Here is an 8,786-nt window from a genome sequence, read left to right as displayed (position 1 = left end):
AATGTTCTGGTAGATCGCAGAGTGCACATTTTCTAGGGTGTCAGTGGGTAAGTGTGCCGCCATTGATGGGGAGGGACAAGGCCAGATACTGGCGCATACACAAAGTATAGAGCATCGGTACTTTGTGGCATACGCCGTTAATACGAGGAGACCTGAATAAGGCCCACAGCAGCCAGTGACTGATCCCTACGTCTTCTGCTACATGCCAGTGCCACAGTGGGCTGAAGGTGAGGGAGGGACCGGACGAGTGGTCACTGGTCCAACTTGGTTAGTATGGAGCTCCTACTGCAATTTACTCTGCATCTTCAGTCTGTGACTCATAGGTGAAGCCACTCTGGTGGGAAGGGGGGCAATGTATGTTTTATGTTTTTTCCTGTGTGGGCAACAAATTACGGTAGTGTATGTTTTATTTTATTTTATCTTACTATGGGGACAATGAATTAATGTATGCTTTTTCCTATGGCGGACAATGTACATTTTTCCTGTGGTGGATAATGTTTTTTTGTTAATTAAAAACTAGGATATATATTTTTTTTCGGTTAATAAAAGTATTAATTATGAACATACAGTAGTTGGATTTTTGGGGGGGAGTTGGTGGAGCACTCTGTTCCAAAATTTCTCGCACAGTGTGCTAATAGACCTGGGGCCAGCCCTGGTGCCAATATACTGGAACTAGTGCTAGTGCGTTAATGTTTTGGTATGTCAGTGGGTGTGTCAATGCTCTGTGTTAGTTTGTCATTGTTTTAGAACCCCAAATCTAGCTGGAACTTTGAGTTTTCAGCTGAAACATCATTGGGCCTAATTCAGACCTGATCGCAGCAGGAAACTTGTTGGCTAATGGGCAAAACCATGTGCAATGCAGGGGGTGGGGGTGGGGGGGGGGGGGCAGATTTAACATTTGCAGAGAGAGCTAGATTTGGGTGGGTTATTTTGTTTCTGTGTAGTGTAAATACTGGCTACTTTATTTTTAAACTGCAATTTAGATTTCAGTTTGAACACACCCCACCCAAATCTAACTCTCTCTGCACATGTAATATCTGCCCCCCCCCCCCCCCTGCAGTGCACATGGTTTTGCCCATTAGCTAACAAATTTGCTGCTGCGATCAGATTTGAATTAGGCCCATTGTCTTGTTGTTTTGGGATGTCAATCTACATTGTCATTTTCTGTGAATTCATGTGTTGGTGTCACACTAATATGAGTCCATACCCCCCGACATGGCTTAGCAGAAAATTAATACAAACTAGGAAATGGGGGACGTGGCCAGGAGTAAAGGGGGCATGACCCTGTGGTGCTCCCATAGGAATCAATAGGAATGGGAGACACTGAAACCCGGTACAAAGCCCTTTATGGCCGGTACAGACCATAAAAAAGTGGTTCTGTACTGGCCAAAAAGGTACAGTTGGGGGGTATATAAGGCATTAAATGTCAGCGTGTCACTGTATTGAGGCTCTAAATGTCAGTGGTATGTTGTTTTGGGACCTCAAATATCAGTGTTGCTTTAGAGTGTAATAGAATTTATTGGACAACCAGGGGTTCCTAAATTTAATTGTGAAATTCCAGCTAAAAACATGCCACTCACCAGTCAGAGGTGAAATAAAACACCACTCCTTCATATAGAATGTGTAAGCAGTGTTAGTAAAGAATTATTTCTGAACTTCACAACAGTCAAGGTGGAAATACACAGCACGCAGTGCAGCAGAAAGTCATTTGAAATCCAATGCCGTAATGTCAGCCTCTTTCTGTATCATACAGAGGGGCCTAAATATACCTCTCAGGCTGTTACACAGCTGAGGCCTATTTATAACTCTCTTTAGTGGATAAGGCTGGTGACATCCGAGGAGAGGCTCAAGGACTGTGTGCTCTTTTAAAGGGTTTTTGCAGAAAATAATTATTTCTCTGGGTTCATTAACTGTAAGTAAATCAAGCGTTTTCAATGTATTGCGTTCGTTGCTTGTAAGGTTTTATGTTTATTCATTTTGTGTCACTAGAAAGTAACAGATACACTCATTATGGTTTTTCACTAACCCTGCTCAAAGTTCCAATTCTGCTCTAATGTCATAACAAGCAACCAGCAAGTAATGTGTCTGTTTAGTGCACGTTAGGTAGTAAAAGCACATTTTTGATTGGTTGTTATTGTTATGGTCCAAGTGTAGATTTGAACCTTCACTTAAATAATACTGTGGCCGGCCTATGCTTCCTGGCCTGTTTCCTCCTCACTCCACCTTTACAGTAGTAAATAGTCACAAGTGTAAGATGTGGCCAAATCTGCACACAGACATATGCAGACACATATTTTCACACCAATAAAAATATTATACAGGACCTAAGTATTTTGAGATGCATACAGTACTTTATGTTATCAATGGGGCATATGTATCAAAGCGTAAAGAGAGATAAAGTGCAGAGAGATAAAGTATCAACAAACCAGCTCTTAACTGCCATGTTACAGGCTGTGTTTGAAAAATGACAGGAGCTGATTGGTTGGTACAATGAAATGTGAAAAACTGTTATGTGTCTAGTTTAAGTGTAACTGTTTTTTTGTTATGTAGAGGAAATTTTAATGTTTAAACATCCGTTTGTGGAGGAAATGGTTTGGTAAAATGAAATCTATAAAGTAATCATAGGGCTATTTTTGTTTGTATGGATACACCTACAGTACAGTCTGCTTGCATGATAGGAAGTTGCAGGTGAATATTTAGGAATCCTGTATCTTGAGGTGTAGACTGAAGCAGTGGGAGTATTGGAAGTTGGAAAAGAGAGTTTACACTGTGCTTGTGTGTGGGAGTGTGTGGCAGTTTGTGCAGAAGTGTGTGTATACCGCAGTGGAGAGGTGTCTACAGGTTTATAGACGTGGAAATGTTGAGCATAACAAACAATCAGATTTTAGCTATTATCTTGTAGAAGGTGTTAAATAAATAATAGGTAGAATCTGATTGGATGCTATGGCCAACATCTCCACTTCTATAAACCCGTACTTTAGTAAGTATACCATCAGGGGAGGGAAGGATGTTTGTGGATGGGTGGGACAGTGCTTTAGAAGCGATTAAAAAAAGCCCTGGGTGACGTGGATGCTTCCCATTGTGACGTGGCCATTTGCCTAACGTTATGAGATGTTGACCAAGTATGTTCTGATTAATAAAAGCTGAATGTTGGGAGATATGTTTTATGTATACAGTGGGATAGTTTGTTAACAGAGAGCATATGTATGTAGTATAAGCCTATGTGCAAAGGATGTTTGTGGGAGCAGTCATTTTCTTTACCTTTCCCTAGCTTTCCTGACTGAATGAGGGGTATTCAATCGTGTGTGATGCATATCGCAACCTCCAACAACATTGATTCTAAGAAAGCGCTGACACACTACACAATATTAAAATACACTCACTTTTTATTAAAATATGTAAAATACATAAGGACTGTTCCTAGACTACCTTTAAACACTATAATTATAGTAATCCTGATCAATCCCTAACAGTAAATAGACAGTTTTACATAATTGCCATGAAAGAGTATGATCTGCAGCTGAGGAACACAGGTGCGGTGGATAATGAAGCTGGGATGTGGATAAAAAGCCAAGCACTGTTACACACGTCACTGACTGATGAAGCCGCCGATGCTGAATTGCTTTAAGGTGGGGAAACGCGTCTCATACGGACTGTGACCTGAGACTCGCACCGAGGTTCCCTCTTGTACCGCTGGATCGCTACCCTCTATTGCTTCTGGGACCGTCTTTACTCCGGATAGGGCTTGATAAAAGGTCGTGGAGCACCAGAGTCGGGAGTGGACAGGAACCCGTTTACCAGAGGACGGTCGCGGTAAAAACAATCAGATATTTAAAGCATGGCCATGTCTAATAGAGTTTAACAATTATAACTCTGTAATTCATTTCAACTCTGCATGCATAAAAGTTCCAAATTTGCTTGGCAAACCAACACTTAACAACTGGAACTCTTGTTACAATACTTGGAAATAACTGCATGGACTTGTAACCATTTTTTGCTATATGAAACAAATACCGCAACAGTTACTACTACAAAGTTACTTATTATATTTTGCTGCCATCCAAACATCTGGCTGTATTAAGTGCACTAATTCTGCTGTATAAATTTATTACATCTATTTTTGGCCAAAATCTATAGTGTTGTGATTATAGGGAACTCATTTGTCTATTTACTGTTAGGGATTGATTAGGATTACTATAATTATAGTGTTTAAAGGTAGTCTAGGAACAGTCCTTATGTATTTTACATATTTTAATAAAAAGTGAGTGTATTTTAATATTGTGTAGTGTGTCAGCGCTTTCTTAGTTGTTCTTCTTTGTATTTCTATATCTGTGGAGGGCGTGGTGGTCCCTCTAATTTAAGAGAGCTGCAGACAGACTGTTTTTAAATTACTGAGCATTTAAAATTGGCGCCAGGAGGTACTAAGTACCAACTTCTTTTTCTTTTGTATTTAACATTGATTCTACTTTGCACCCCATAGAGGTCCACAGGAAAATCAACGATGTTGGGCTGCATTCATTAATATATGTTAATGTGGGCATTGGCACATCGTGCCCCAACATTAGGCAGAAATAAATTACACCTTATCTTTGTACAGTAGGTCTCTGTTTACCAAGTATATGGTATTTCTGTGAATAGTAAATGTGTACTGTGTAAAGTGAGTACTTATAGTATGTATATGTACTGTAAGTTTATGTGCAATGACTGCACAGTATGTGCAGGGTTGCCATCAGAAATTGCAGGGCCCAGGACTGACAAAAGAGGCAGCAACCCCAATCATCCAGGCCGAGGAAACAATGAAAATGTAGGTGCCGAGTAAAGTCTCAGGGTCTTGGTGAGGCTTCCTCTGCTCTGATGGCAGGACTTTAGTACATAGTTCCCTTTTGGAGAGAGAGAGTGAGTGTGTGAGAGAAAGAGGGACCAGAGGCAGAGAGAGAGAGAGAATTACATGGGTCAGAGACTGAGGAAGACGTGGGAGGGAAATATTGGGGAGAGTGAGACCAGGGGCAGAGAAAGGCAGCCATGGGGGTGAGAGAGAAGCACAGGGAGAGGAAGAGAGACCAGTGACAGAGAGAGAGGGAAATATGTGGGGAGAGAGAGAGAGACCAGTGGCAGAGAGAGGGAGACATGGGGGTGTAAGAGAGAGAGAGACAAGGGACAGAGAGAGATAGAGGCATGGGGGGAGGGAGAGAGAGAGAGAGAGAGAGACACCGGGGCACAAAGAGAGGGAGACATGAGGTGAGAGATAGAGAGAGACAGAGACCAGGACCAGACAGAGGGAGTCATGGGGGATAGCGAAAGACCAGGGACAGAGAGAGAGGGAGACATGGGGGGAGGGGGATAGAGAAAGACCAGTGCAGAGAGAGATAGAGAGGGAGAGAGAGAAAGAGGGGGGCATGGGGGAGAGAGAGAGAAAGATCAGGGGCGGAGAGAGATGAAGCCTTGGGAGAGAGAGAGATCAGGGGCAGAGAGAGAGTGAGGCATGGGAGAGAGTGAGAGATCAGGACCAGAGAGACAGGAAGACATTGAAGAGAAAGATAGAGATAGGGGCAAAGAGAGACATGGGTGGGGGTGGGGGGGGGGTCAAGAGAGAGGAAGACATGTTCTCAGTTCACATTGTTCTGCTTACCTGCTTCTGTGGTGGTCGAGCAGATTGCAGTGTATCCGTCAGTCTCCAGCTGGTGCTGTTGATACAGGTAGCTCTCCGCTTTCCCTCCACACCCATTGCCTAGTGTCAGTTTGGACACACACTTGTCGCGCAGGTAGCAGGAGGACTTGCTGGTAAAGGGAAATGGACAATGGGACGTGAGGTAATACGATAGGAGGAGGACAGACAAGGCAGATGAGAGCCCTGCTAGGCCGATGGCCAGATAAAGGGAGAGTATTATTATTTTTTTGTCATTTTGTCATTACAGGTTTTTTATTTTGTAACTGGTGAGGGAGGAGGGGGCATTAGTCAGTAAATTGTGGTGGTGGAGGGAGGATGAGGTTGGTGCTGCTTTGAAAGTTGGGAGGCCCCAACATGAAGGGGGCAGTGACATGATGGGGTGATAATGTTCCTAGGGTGCGGCCTGACCCCTGAATTCGCACTTGGGCTCTTTGACAATAAACACTGCTAAGGATAAGATGAGGAATAGACCTGAAGATACACTAAATACAATGGGGGTTTTCAAACAATGATGGGAGGGCCATGATGATATGTAGCCTTATCTCCGCTATAAAATGCTGAGAACCACGGCTTTAACAGCAGGGATAGGGCTACAAGGCTGAGAATGCGGCACCATGCCCCTTCCCCAGCCAATCGGAGCTCTGGTTTACAGAAAGTCACCAAGTATGATGTCATTTATTTGTTTCTTGCTCATCAGGCATATACTGAAAGGTGTAGTTTCCAGCACAGGAAGTAGCATTAGATGCCGCCTATTGCGGAGGCTTCCCCTCTTCCTCTGTCATTCACCATACAGGATCTGGCCTTTTACAGGTGTGTGTTGGGTCAATGGGTTACACTTGGCTAGTTTGTCTACAGTTTCTGTATATGTTTGGTAAGTTTGTGTTTTATGTTTGCAAATAAGTTTGCATACAGAGGGCCTGATCCATGTTTGTAAGGAATTGCACAGCTGCAAGGAAGCAGCTGTGCAGTTCCCTGTCATTGAAATTCTAATGCAGCAGGAGGCATCTGTAGGAGATAGACGCCTCCTGTTTGCATTAGCGATATCCGAGTGCTGAGTCTGAGCCTCAGATCACCATCGCGACCATGCCCCCGTTTTGAAGAACGGTGCTTGGTTCCGCCCCCCACCAGCATGTCAATCTTGCGCTGGCTGACGGGGCTGTTTGCGATATAGAAGGACCCATTCTGCACATGCGCAGAACCAGTAGCGGATCTTGCCACGGGCAAGCAGGACTTTTGCCCGGGGCACCGCCTTCTGGGGGGCGCCGCACCATGGCAAGATCCGCTACTGTGCCCCCTGCTGCCACTGTGTCCCCCGCTGTAAAGGGAACTAGACGCTACCCGTCTAGTTTCCCTTCGTGGAGAGGACCTTTGCTGTGCGGTGCGTGATGACTTTATCGCGCACCGCACAGCATTGTGGGACTGGCACAGACGCTAGGGATCATAATTGACCTCTAGTGTCTATGCTGTGCGATCCGAGGAGAGGAGCGGCGCCGGCGGAGGAATGCAGCGGTCGGGAATCAGGAGCGGGGATAGTAAGTATTCATTTATTTTTTATTTTTTTCTTTCAGCGGCGCTACTCTAACATCTTATTGTACGCAAACCATTAGGCCAAGTGTGTGGGTGTATATGTATGGTAAGTTTGTGTACAGTATGTGTACATTTATATCTGGTAAATTTGCATAAAGTAAGTTTGTGTATAGTGTTGTGTTCTCCTTTTACTATCCTTTCAGCACAATAAAATGTTGATAGAGTGGCATGAACTGTAAATAGATATTGAATTAAGTTATAAGCAAGTTTCTTTGCTGAGTATACAATGCTGGTTTTAAATTGCAAGTGTAGAACTCCATTATACAAGCTTGCTTTCTGTATGATAACCGTTATGACCCCTCTACAGCTTATGACAATATGTATGTACAGCTATACGTGCAGTACATGAGCTACATACTGTATAGTAATTCAAATAAAAATATATCATCAGCTGATTCCCCATTGCATATAGATAACTTAGGCAGATTTGCAATGAGACCATGGGATACATTTTCTAAAGTTCAGTTTTGGTTCTAAACCAAAACCGACTAACAACGATGGACATCGATGGATTTTAGAAATAGAAAAAACAATTATTATTTAAGCTTTAATGGAAATCTGATGTCGATGTCAGTAGTTTTTGGAGCTCTAAATGTCCGACGGTAACTAAGAGTTACAATGGGGCAGCAAACCCGTCCAAAGAGAAGAACTGCACACTTCACTATGATCTGTGCAGGCTCCTTAGTTGTAACTAGAGATGTGTGTGGATCCCTGTGCTTTGGTTTTGGTCTAATTCATCATTGTGTTTTGGCAAAACCACCCTCAAAGCTTTTGGTTCAGATTCGGTTTTTGGTTTTGTTAAAAATCACTAAAAAATGATAATCATTGATAAATATAAACTATAAAAATTTATCAAACAGCTAAAATTATATAACTACTGCAGCGGGGTACACTGTATTCCACAGGGAATAACATTGGGGTGTAGAGTAGGATCTTGATCCGGAGGCACCAACAGCTAAAGCTTTGACCTTCTTCCCAGGATGCATAGCGCCGCCTCCTCTATAATCCCGCCTCCATGCACAGGAGCTCAGTTTGTAGTTGGTGTCTGCACTAGCAGGCATCTCAACACCAGGGCTCCTCCTGGCAGCACAGAAAAGAGCTTTTTCTTTGAATAAAAACTACAAGGGTAGCAGCCAGTGTTGGATGTCAGTTTGTCATTGCTGGGTGCTGCTCCATCACCTCCCCCAGCGGCACCGCATACTCCCGTGCCCTGGTTGCCGGGTACTTGCGGCGGAGGCTCCGGTTTCTGTCAGGCACACACACACTTCGCCGCAGCTCTCCAGGATCGTGTGGCCGCGTACAGGGAGGAGGGTCCCCCAGGAGGAACCCGCCGCACACCACGATCCGGCGCGGTCCGTAGGAGGCGGGCCGCGTGCTGGCGTGGACACTGTGTTAGTACTGGGACCCCACTAGACCACCAGGGCAGGGCACAGGTCGGGTATTAACCCGTTTTTTGCGGCCCACAGAACCTGATGGTGGAAGCCCAGCAAGGGGAATGTGCTCCGGCCTGTAGCACCTCCCCCAGCTCCAG

General features: G+C 44.3%; 1 protein-coding gene across 1 annotated transcript in view; it reads left to right on the top strand.

Annotated features, from left to right (window-relative positions):
- The first annotated feature begins 1,789 nt into the window (after positions 1 to 1,789).
- Positions 1,790 to 8,786, top strand: part of DHRS7C (dehydrogenase/reductase 7C) — a 127,854-nt gene continuing 120,857 nt past the window's right edge. Inside the window, exon 1 of the mRNA XM_063960769.1 lies at positions 1,790 to 1,912. The gene's annotated coding sequence lies outside the window, so the exon portion shown is untranslated. The remainder of the gene's footprint in view (positions 1,913 to 8,786) is intronic.

This window comes from Pseudophryne corroboree, chromosome 3 (genome assembly GCF_028390025.1).
Source record: "Pseudophryne corroboree isolate aPseCor3 chromosome 3, aPseCor3.hap2, whole genome shotgun sequence".
Taxonomy (NCBI): domain Eukaryota; kingdom Metazoa; phylum Chordata; class Amphibia; order Anura; family Myobatrachidae; genus Pseudophryne; species Pseudophryne corroboree.
This window is presented reverse-complemented; position numbering and strand designations above follow the sequence as displayed.